We start from the raw sequence: 12,114 nt of genomic DNA on the forward strand, positions 1-12,114 counted from the left end.
CCACATCCTCAGGAGGGATCAATCGCTGATGGGGACATCATGTTTTGTGAAGCAGGGTACCAACAAGGGTGAGGGAGACACTCAGTGAGATAGACTGGCACAACAGCTGCAATGATGGACTTGAACATGCCAGTGATCGTGAGAATGATACAGGACCAAGCAACATGTCATTCTGTTGTACATAAGGTCACCATGACCCGTGGCTGATTTAATGGCAGCTATTTTTTTTATCTATCTGCCTGCCTGTCGGCCTCCCTGCTTGCCTGCCTTTCTTTTTATCTGTCTGTCTGTCTAGCTGCCTATTTGTCTGCCTGCCTGCCTCCCTATCATCCATCCATCCATCCATCCATCCATCCATCCATCCATCCATCCATCCATCCATCCATCCATCCATCCATCCATCCAATCTGTCTGTCTCTCTGTCTATCATCTATCTATCTAGCTAGCTAGCTAGCTAGCTAGCTATCTTCTCAAGAAAGAATGTATATGTTCAGCTGTGGGAAATGTCATAAGCCAGAAAAAAAAAAAATTTTTTTTTTTTTCTGAAGCCAGGGGTGCCAGAAAAAAACCAGAACACCCCGACTAGGCTATCTCAACAACACCAGATATGGCAGCAGTGAAGGATATCTCAGGAAGGTTGAATATTAAATTATAATACAAAAGCAAACATCAATCAAAACCCAGGAGTTGTAGGGGGAGGGAGTGAAAAGTCTGAATTAAGAATGATAAATTTTCAAAAGATGAAATGCTATTACTTTCAAGTTTTCTAAGGAAATTAACAACCCATCTTAGCAAGATACTGGGAAGAAGTCAGAATTTCTGAGCCAGAGGGGGACAGAGTTCATCAGCTCTAAACTCCTTGGTAGGGGACCTGGTAGAAAGAAGGACTAGTATATTCTGCAGTGCCTGAAAAGACTGTACTCTCTTAGGAAGTATAAACATGTCATCAATGACTTAATCCTGCTCGTGATACGTATTTGTCTAGTAAACTCTGATTTTCATAGTGGAAAGAGGTGAGTGACAACCCAGGTACTATATTAATTATCTCAAATTATGAATAAGTGGAGTGTGAATGAGACTTTGCAAACGATGAACTTAACACAGTGTCAAAATAATAAGCTAGAGAGAAGACTTTAAATATCACACACTGACTTGCTAATTTGGGTAGCCAGGATTAGTTTCAAACCCAAAGACGCAGCCCTCATAAAAGATTGACTGCTGCATGACATACTCAATAGATTTCTTTCAAAAATCCATCTCTACACACACTTAAAAAAATTACTTTGCAGTGCAAGCAAATGGTGCCATTTTGTCCTTCTGAGCACATGCAAGGATTCCTTTGATGTTCGCTGTCTGTTTTAAAGAGGTGGCCGTTTAGTTTCTAGAAAGAAGATAAAAGCAGGCAAAACTAGTAGGCAACCTCAGAACACAGTCCAAATCTTTTTCTTTATTTTGTGAAAGAGAACAAGGATACCCAGTGGAGTGAAAAATTTCCATCTGAAGGCACAAGAGCTACTGAGGCAGCTGGGACACATGAGGCCCAGATTCCAGAGAAGAGGGAAGAGAAGAGCTTTGTGTGGGGCCTGGTGATGGAACGGTATCTCAGTGGAGAAGTGCGTTGTATGAGCACGAACATTTGTCCACACTGAACGGTACACTTCACGCCTGTGCGTCTCGCTGCAAATACATCATCCAGCAATTTAACGTTCCTGAGGCTAATTTATAAATACTCAGCTTTTTGATAAAGACATTATTAACCAAAAAAAAGTTAAGTGCATAATTGCTCCAAATAAAACAGAAATATTGTCATATTGGGTTAAAAAAATATTCTGTAAAAAGATGAAGAAGATATTCCACTCAGACACTAACCAAGAGGAGGCTGGTACAGCCTGAGCAGTATCAAAAGAAGCAGACTGTAAGGGAAGAATCATAAGTGGAGATGTAGAAGGTGCTTCGTAATGATAAAGGGGTCTGTCCACTGAAGGGATCATAATTATAAATCGCTGTCGTCGTTGTTGTTGTTGTTGTTAGGTGCCGACAAGTCGGGTCCGACTCATAGCGACCCCATGTACCACAGAACGAAACACTGCCTGGTCCTGTGCCATCCTTACAATCATTGATATGCCTGAGCTCACCACTGCAGCCACTGTGTCAATCCATCTCACTGAGGTCTTCCTCTTTTCTGCTGACCCTGTACTTTACCAAGCATGATGTCCTTCTCCAGGGACTGACCCCTCCTAACAACAAGTCCAAAGAATGTAAGATGCAGTCTCGCCATTCTTGCTTCTGAGCATTACGGCTGTACTTCTTCCAAGAAAGATTTATTCGTTCTCCTGGCAATCCATGGTATATTCAATAGTCTTCACCAACACCACAATTCAGAGGTATCAATTCTTTTTCGGTTTTCCTTATTCATTGTCCAGTTTTCACATGCATATGATTAAAAAAAAAAAAAAACCCCGTTGATTGAAAATACCATGGCTTGGGTCAGGCACACCTTAGTCTTCAAGGTGACATCTTTGCTTTTCAACACTTTAAAGAGGTCCTTTGCAGCAGATTTGCCCAATTCAACGTGTCTTTGGAAACCCTGGTGGCGTAGTGGTTAAATGCTATGGCTGCTAACCAAAAGGTCAGCAGTTCCAATCCACCAGGCACTCCTTGGAAACTCTATGGGGCAGTTATACTCTGTCCTATAGGGTCGCTGTCAGTCGGAATTGACTCAATGGCACTGGGTTTGGTTTTTTTGGTTTAATGTGTCTTTGGATTTCTTGACTGCTGCTTCCATGGCTGTTGATGGTGGATCCAAGTAAAATGAAATCCTTGACAACTTGAATCTTTTCTCCATTTATCATGATGTGGCTTATTGGTCCAGTCGTGAGGGTTTTTGTTTTTTTATGACTGAAGGCTATGGTCTTTGATCTTCATCAGTAAGTGTTTCAAGTCCTCTTCAATTTCAGCAAGCAAGGTTCTGTCATCTGCATAATGCAGGTTGTTAATGAGTCTTCCTCCAATCCTGATGCCCCATTCTTCTTTGTATAGTCCAGCTTCTTGGATTATTTGCTCAGCACACAGATCGAATAGGTATGGTGAAAGAATACAACCCTGACGCACACCTTTCCTGACTTTAAACCACTCAGTATCATCTTGTTCTGTCCAAACAACTGCCTCTTGATCTATGTACAGGTTCCTCATGAGCACAATTAAGTGTTCTGGAATTCCTAGTCTTTGAAATGTTATCCACAATTTGTTATGATCCACACAGTCAAATGCCTTTGCATAGTCAATAAAACACAGGTAAACATCCTTCTGCTATTCTCTGATTTCAGCCAGGATCCATCTGACATCAGCAGTGATATCCCTGGTTCCATGTCCTCTTCTGAATCCGGCCTGAATATCTGTCAGCTCCCTGTTGATATCCTGCTGTAGCTGCTTTTGAATGGTCTTCAGCAAAATTTTACTTGTGTGTGATATTAATGATATTGTTTGATAATATCCGCGTTCGGTTCAATCACCTTTCTTGGGAATATGCATAAACATGGATCTCTTCCAGTCAGTTGGCCAGGTAGCTGTCTTAATAAAGTAGCTGTCTTAATAAATCACTATGCCCCCAATAATACCCATACCGGTTACTGTTGAGTGGATTCTGACTCATAGCGACCCTACAGGGCAAAGCAGAACTGCTCCATAGGGTTTCAAAGGCTGTCATCTTTACGGAAGCAGATTGCTACATCTTTCTCCTGCTGGCCAGCTAGCTGGTGTGCTTGAACCACCAACATTTCAGTTAGCAGCCAAGTGCTTAGCCACTGCCCCACCAGAGCCCTCAATAATATAGCATCCACGTATTTTCTGGATGAGGTATTTGAGAGGAAAGGACCGGATCTCAAGTCTCCTGATCCGTTGCTCTCTCACCCTGCCATGAGGGAGACTCTGTGACCCAGAGAGCTTGGTGTCTTATGGATAGAATTGTGTCCCCTAAAAAGATATGAAGTTCTAACTCCTTTACCAACAAAAGCAACTTCGTTTAAAAATGGGGTTTTTCTTCTGTTATCACTTAAATTAATAAGGTCATACTGGAGTAGGTTGGGTCCTAATTCCTTCTGAGCAGCATCTTATAAAAAGAACAGACAGGGAGACAGACACATACAGACTCCTAGCTCCCAGAACTGTGAGACTATAAATTTCTGTTCTTTAAAGACATTCACTTTGTGGTATTTTGTGACGGCAGCTGAGGAGACTAAGCCAGTCCACATGGAACGTCAGAGGAGTACAGGGCCAGCTGAAAAGCTGACCGGATCCCAGAGGAAAGGAGAGCTATGAAACACGGAAGGCAGACGGCAGCATCACCTCTGCGTCAGATACAAGACTCCGGATACGTCACGTTCTCCACTGAAGATGACTAGCATACACAGAAAACGACTGCACATGTTCCAGACGTAGTACTGACGCTTCCTCATCTCTTCAGCTCATTGAAGTACATCAGCTGGGGGGCAAAGGGCAGTCCATGCCTCACCCTAGCAGCCTCCCGGGTCAGACTAGCATAGCCACCAGGAGGGGCACCACAGCCACGCACTTCGAGAAAGAGGTCCCGCTGCAAGTACCACAAAGCTCTGAAAGGAGACTTGCAATTTTCCCCAAAAGCTTTTTTCAATTAAAAATATTTGTATTGCACTTTGCCCCAACTACCTCGAGAATGAAGACCATTCTCAGCAGCCAGACTGTTGATGTTCCAGAAAATGTTGACATCACTCTCGATGGTAGCACAGTTATTGTGAAGGGCCCCAGACAAAACTTGCAGAGGGACTTCAAACATATCAATGTAGAACTCAGTCTCCTTGGAAAGAAAAAGAAGAGGCCTGGCATTGATGAATGGTGGGGAAATAGAAAGGAACTGGCTACACTTGGCACTACCTGTAGTCACGTACAGAACATGGTCAAGGGTGTTACATGGGCTTCCGCTACAAGCTGGGGTCTGTGTATGCTCACTGCATTATTCAGGAGGGTGGATCTCTTGTTGAAATCTGAAACGTCTTGGGTGAAAAATACATCCACAGGGTTTGGATGAGGCCGGGTATTGCTGGTTCAGTATCTCAAGCCCAGAAAGATGAGTTAACTCTTGAAGGAAATGACATTGAGCTTGTATCAAATTCAGCTGCTTTAATTCAGCAAGCCAGGACACTTAAAAACAAGGATAGCAGGCATCTTACAATAGTTTTTTCTTTTTTACTACCTGCCTTTAAGAAGCAAACACAATAAGGAAATGTAAATTACATTTTAAAAACAGCCCTCTGTGCATGTTCTGTTTCAAGTTCTGTGACAGGCACAATTTTAATAATGGTGTACAAAGAGTACATAGCGCCCACGGCCACCACTGCCCCCACGGCCACCACTGCCCTCACAGCCACCACTGCCCCCACAGCCACCTCTGCCCCCACGGCCACCTCTGCCCCCATGGTGTCTCTGACCCCACAGCACCTCTGCCCCCAGAGCCACCTCTGCCCCACAGCACCTCTGGGTGCAGCAGGGAGGGGGCAGCCCTGTGGGAGCCAACACTGGGCAGTCACATACTAGACATGCATAAACGGGACATGTCAATGAAAAAATTGGTATAACATGGAGTTTGTGCCTTGGATGGCACAGTTTGCACTCAGCTAGTAAGCGAAAGGTTGGCAGTTCAAACCCAGTCAATGGCGCCATGGAAGAAAAGGCCTGGCAATCTATTTCTATAAAGATTACAGCCAAGAAAGCCCTATGCAGGAGTTCCACTCTGTAACACATGGGGTCACCATGAGTCAGAATCGACTCAAGGGCAGTAAACAACAATAACAAGAAGTTAACCTACAGTTCTGCCAAACCACTGCTTCGTTCTGTGTGCAGTCTACTTGGCAGACGACAGAGGCAGAAAGGGCTCAGCTGTTAGACCACATAAACCAGCTAGGTGATGGCTAGGTGGAAGTCCTGAAGGGAACCCATCCACAGACTCAACAACTATCACAGATGGACAGCTGGACATATCAACTGGCAAGACGCATATTGTTTTTTTCCATCAAAATATAAAACGAATCAATTAAAAGAAAGAAAGAACTTGGTGGTCATCTAACTTCTCAAACATGAACCTCTACCTCTGCAGTTACTCTTCAAAGAACCGTGATGGCACAGTAGTTGAGCACTTGGCTGCTAACCAAAAGGTCTCCGAGGGAAGAAGGCTCAGCGATCTGCTCCTTGGAAACCCTAGGGGGCGGTTCTACTCTGTCCTATAGGGTCACTATGAGTCAGAATCGACTCGATGGCAAGTGGTTTGGTTTGGTTCTAGTTTGCATTTACTCTTCAGTAAAAGGTTTAGTATCAAAACGTCTGCTTCTTGGAATTCTGTGAGATGATCCTTTTCAAAAATTAATTGCACATTTGTTATGTTTTACCTAATCAGGCGATAAGGACTGTTATTCTTCCTTAATCATTTAACTAGACAGAGAGGAAGATGTATGATTAAAAAAATTAGCTTCTCTGACAACAAATCACTGTATCTAAAGGTTACAAAGCAGGAAGGAAGCCTGCTTTGTTTTAATAAGATACACAACTTCTATGGCCCCCCATCTTCTTTCCTTACCTCTCCCTTAATTCAATCTACCATGTTGAATGTATAGGATTTCCCAAGGGAAAAATAATTCTACTTGAATTATAAAAGTGTCACATTCACAGTTCATGAAGAATAATACTGCTCAACTTCTCATCAAAATGATATTGCCTGGCACAGGATTCTAAATAAAGCCAGCGTAATGTGCAAATTTAAAGTCTGATGTGGGGACGGCAGAGGAAATGCCACGGACTCATGCACAGACACCTAAGGGTTTGCCCCTCTAGGGCCCGCTCACTCTGTGGCTGGGAAAATCCCCAAAAAGCCCTGGATGTGACCTCTCCCACCCCCAACTCCCACACTTCCTGATGTAACTATGTGGATGTGTTTGAAATCCTACTGCTCAGAACTCCATGATATCATCAACACACCCACAAAAATAATTTATTCTGTAAAAAATTTCTGCAAAGCAGCTTTAATAAAATTTTGTAATGATTCGATGGAACCCTGTTGATAGAGTTGACGGTTGTTTTAACTTGTGTATGAAGTATTCCTTTTTGACGCTGGCTCAAGGTAAGGCACTGTCAGGTGTGCTTCTCAATAAAATTCGTCCTGGCATATTTAATGTCTGGTCTCCCGTTCTCAATCCTTGGCTTGGGCTACTTGGCATTCCAGCTGGAATGCCAATCCTAAATGAAGACTTTAACTACCCTTTCCGTCAGCCCCACAGACAGGCCCAAAGAATCCTTGCAGAAACCATTTCACAAAGCCCCAGAGCTGCACTGGCTTCAGCTACATTTGCAAATGTCACATCAGCCCTCCTGCAGCCTTGCTCTCTTCTCTTTCCACTCCCTGTATCTCAAAGCTGCTCCTCCTGTTCTCAGCTTCCCAGGTCTTTGGCTTTCAGGGACGGGCTTGTCACACATGCAGTGGATAGGGGTTCTTTTTTTTAATTGTGGTAAATACAGTAAGTACAGGACAGTGGAAAAGAGGAAGACCCTCAACAAGGTGGACTGACACAGTGGCTGCAACAATGGGCTCAAGCATAACAACAATTGTAAGGATGGTGCAGGACTGGCCAGTGTTTCATTCTGTGGTACGCAGGGTCGTTAAGAGTCGGAACTGACTCAACAACACACAACAACAACAAATACAGTGACACCTGTGAGAACTGGAACTCAATGGGACTGCCTTGTTTTTCCGAGTCTCGCAAGTTTTCCACCTTTGACAGGGAGCAGTCTTAACCACTTTTCTATCGCTCTCTATTAGTGGAAAATATTTGAATTTTCCTTCTCTGACAGGTTTCCACCTTACACAGGTTCCAGCATTCACAGGTTTTACTGAATGTATTTAAGAAGTTTTTGCCATTTCTACATTCTTCACATGTACAATTGAGTGACATTAGTTATTTTTATCATGTTGGCCAACCACTACCATGATCCGTTTCCAAATTTTCCCATCACCTTTACCAGAAGCTCAGAAAAAACCCTAAGAGTTTTTTGTTTGTTTGCTTTTTGCTGAGGACTGGAGTGGCCTCTAAAAGACAGACAGTCCCTCTGGTCATCCAAGATTACCAAAGAAAATGTAAGCCTATAGCTTCCGGTGCCATTTCCCCCACGAAGAGAGAGGGAACTAGGAATGAAGACATAAGAGGAAACCTGAGCAGATAGGAGGGTGGTCTACCCCCTGGACACAGCCATGCCTGACTCATGCCTTGAATTCCCCCATTACGTGGATGGGCTATCTTCGTTCTTTCTAAAGCTAATTTGAGTTGGGCTTTTGCAATCTCAATCAAATGAGGCCTCAAGGCTATAGAAACTCCAAATAAGAATCTACAAGAACCTACAGCAAATGCCACTTATAAATGTTATTCCAGAACGGAGGTGCACTGGAATATCTGTGGCCCTTGTGCCTTTGGTTCTCTCAGAAGACCCTGCTCTAGGCTGGCCTGCAATCAATCCCAGAATCTTCCCTACACCTCATTCTCTCAGATGGGGCTCCAATGGGCTCAACCAGCTGCTTTCGGAGCCCATTGAAAATCTCAGAGATAAGCCAGTGCACACAAGGTATAAATGTTTCTATCAATGACTCAGCTATTAAAACACATGGACTTTGTAGGATTACGCTCTCTGCCCATCCTTTTAGAAAGCTTTTTCATTATTGCTTTTGATGACAACTGTAGTGGTGCCAGGGGGATCACAAGAGATGGCCTGCACTGAAAGGCTCTGCCGAGTGCAGAACGGTGCAAATGTACAGGATTAGGATTATTTCAGGCTCCACACTCCAGCTGGACCCAAACAGCAGATAAGTTCTCTCTGAGCCATATGGCAGCCTGGGTCTGGCATTTTCCCCACTGATTTATGTAACCAAACATCCAGTCGGGCTGGCTCTACATCTGTACAACCAATCAACAGCACTAACTAAGTAGACTCCATGTGGAAAACACCCAACAAAGGGCCTGAACAGGACACTGCCCAAAAAAGAAAAGAAGAACCCAATCTTCAAAAAATGGCTATGTAGATGACAGGCATTGGTGGTTCGGTGGAAGAATCCTCGCTTTCCATGCGGGAGAACAGGGTTTGACTCCTGACCAATGTAACCTCAACTACAGTCTCCAGAGTCAGTGTAGGCTTGTGCGTTGCTATGACGGTGAATATGTTTCAGTGGAGCTTCCAGACTGAGATGGACTAGAAAGAAAGTCCAGGCAATACACTTCCAAAAAATCAGCCAATGAAAACCCTATGTATCACAATGATCTGATTCGCAACTGGTCCTGGGAATGGCACAGGACCAAGCAGTGTTTCGTTCCATTGTGCTTGGGATCACCATGAGTCATGGACAACTCAGCAGCTGCTAACAACAATAACTGTCACCATAATATCACAACAAAATGGTTAGAAGTGGAAGGTGGATACACTTAAGTAGGGTCTCCAAAATGTGCAAGTATCCCATGACTGAGTAGGGCAGAATTACTAACTCAGCAGCTCCCAGGAGATACTTTGCAGCAAGGTCTCAGAAGGAGAATCCCTGCCTTCAGTGTTTACCCATATCTAGTCTTCACCCACTTCTCCATGGCACCGCCATCCATGCAGATGCTTAGGCCAAAGATTGGGCAGATGACCATAACACCTCCCTTCCTGTTCCTCACCTCCCACATCAGACCCACCACCATGGCCTGCAGGTTATCCCTTCCTCTTCCTCACCTCCCATATCAGATCCACCACCACGGCCTGTAGGTTATCCCTTCCTGTTCCTCGCCTCCCACATCAGATCCACCACCATGGCCTGAGGTTATCCCTTCCTCTTCCTCACCTCCCATATCAGATTCACCACCACAGCCTGTAGGATACACCTGAAAAGGTACTCATCCCTCTCTCAAAATTCTACCACCAATACTGTCGCCCAGCAGTTCTCAACGGGGGCCGCTTCTGCTCCCCAGGGGACATTGACAATACGTGGAAACATGGAGGTGCTACTAGCATCCAGTGAGTAGAGGCCAGAGATGGAGAAAAACTTACTGTGGTACGCCAGACAGCCCCCCACAACCAAAACCCATCCAGCTCCGTGAATCCACAGTGCTGAAGCTCAACAAGCCCTGGTCTTCCCCACCCGTACAGCCTTCTCTCTGGATCCTCTGACAACCGTTCACCCCTGCTCCCTCTCTCAACCGCTCCGGTCCATTCTGCAGACAGCAGCCACGATGACCCTTTGGAAAGCTAAATTAGACCCAGCCCTCTCAGGGGCTTCTGCTGACCCTGAACACAGCCCAAGGAGCTCTGTCTGACACTCCCAGGCCTGCCTCTCCATTCTCCTTCTCAGAATTTACTGTGCTGTTTGCCATGAGTTCACTGCTAATGAATCAACAGTGTATGTTAAATAAAGTGCTTTTAAACAGAAACACCCCTGTTGTTGCTGTTGGGTGCCATTGAGTCAATGCCGACTCCTAGCAGCCCCATATGACAAAGTAGAACTGCCCCACAGGGTTTCCTAGGCTTTAATCTTTATGGAAGCTACCTGCCACATCTTTCTCCTGCAGGGCCACTGGTTGGTTCAAACAGCCAACCATTCAGTAAGCAGCTGAGCACTTAACTGTTGTGCCACAAGGGCTCCTTAGAAACACTCCTACAACAAGGTTATACATTGATCAGCTGACGAAAATGTCATCACTGGAGAATCTCAGGAGCCTATCCTGTATTCCCCTAGAGAGAGCAACGGTTCAGTATTTGCTGACTCAATGTTGGCGGCAACGTTATAAAACACAGCTACAGCACAAAATAAGAATCAACTACATTTAAGTTTGTGATGTCCTTAAAATCACTGATTAACACCTACAGTCATATACACATGCGTGTGATTATCTGTGGATCATCTGTCTATAGCTCATGCCAAGGTAGTCACCATGAGAACAGATATCATATCAATATTATTCATGGTATCCCTAGCACAGTGCCTGGCACACAACAGAAGGTACGTATTATTGAATAATTTTTTTAAATGAATAGAAATATAAAAATGAGGTGATAAGCATAAAGCCATTCTCAAGGCCTGCTCACTATCCCAGGAGGTACTCCATAAATCCTGACAGAGGAAGGGAAAACAGCAGGACCTCATCATGCCTGTTGGCAGGATGGGGCCCGAGGCTGATGTCCTAGATGTGGGAGGGCTGTGGACGTGGGAGGGAGAGCTCTGAAAGCCACGGTCAGGAAACCACTCCCCACTTCTGTGCAGTGAAGCCACGTGGCCCAAGGAGTGTTTTTTCACTAGGGAGTCTCATTCACAGGGGTGGCACATGAGATGGCAACGAAGGGCCTGGAATTCTGCATCCCCACCTAAACCAAAAAAAAAAAAAAAAAATCAAACCCATTGCCGTTGAGTCAATTCCAGCTCATAGCGACACTACAGGATGGAATAGAACTGCCCCATAGAGTTTCTAAGGAGCGCCTGGCGGATTCCAGCTGACGAGGTTTTGGTTAGCTGCCATAGTTCATAACCACTACGCCACCAGAGTTTCCCCAACTAAAGCTTTCCCAATTTTGACACAGGCAGAAACACCAGGGTGACCAGCATAGACAAAGCCGGTCACAGCTAACGGGAAAGGTCAGTGCCATCCACGACTTACCAATGAAATTGTTCATGCAAGTTTTAAAATGCTAAAGGCAAAATCCTTGTTTTTGGCAATATAAAAAGTGATTCCGGGGCAGAGCCAAGATGGCGGAATAGGCTGACGGTTCCGTAGAGCCCTCTCTACAAAAAAGACGTGAAAAAACAAGTGAAACGAGTATACTTGTGACAAGCTGGGAGCCCTGAGCATCAAAGGCAAGCTTAGACAACCCTGGAGCAGCGGTGGCGGCGGCAGCAGGCTAGTCCTAGCGTACTGCTGCAGTTTCTCAGGGAGGAGCAGCAGCCACACAGCCCACTCAGACCTCTGGAACCTGAGGAGAACGGCGCGCTCTTGGCAAAAGCTAACTACTTGCGTATATTTTAACGCGTCCCCCTCCACCCCCAAGGCGGTTTCAGCAGCTGAATCCCTGGACCTGAGATAG

General features: G+C 45.0%; 1 protein-coding gene and 1 pseudogene across 3 annotated transcripts in view; one reads left to right on the top strand and one right to left on the bottom strand.

Moving 5' to 3' along the window:
* DOCK1 (dedicator of cytokinesis 1) overlaps positions 1-12,114 on the bottom strand; it is a 542,476-nt gene that overhangs the window by 388,642 nt on the left and 141,720 nt on the right. The window lies entirely within an intron of this gene.
* On the top strand, positions 4,236-5,386 carry LOC111753221 (large ribosomal subunit protein uL6-like; annotated as a pseudogene).

Source organism: Loxodonta africana, chromosome 16 (assembly GCF_030014295.1).
Source record: "Loxodonta africana isolate mLoxAfr1 chromosome 16, mLoxAfr1.hap2, whole genome shotgun sequence".
Classification (NCBI taxonomy): Eukaryota; Metazoa; Chordata; class Mammalia; order Proboscidea; family Elephantidae; genus Loxodonta; species Loxodonta africana.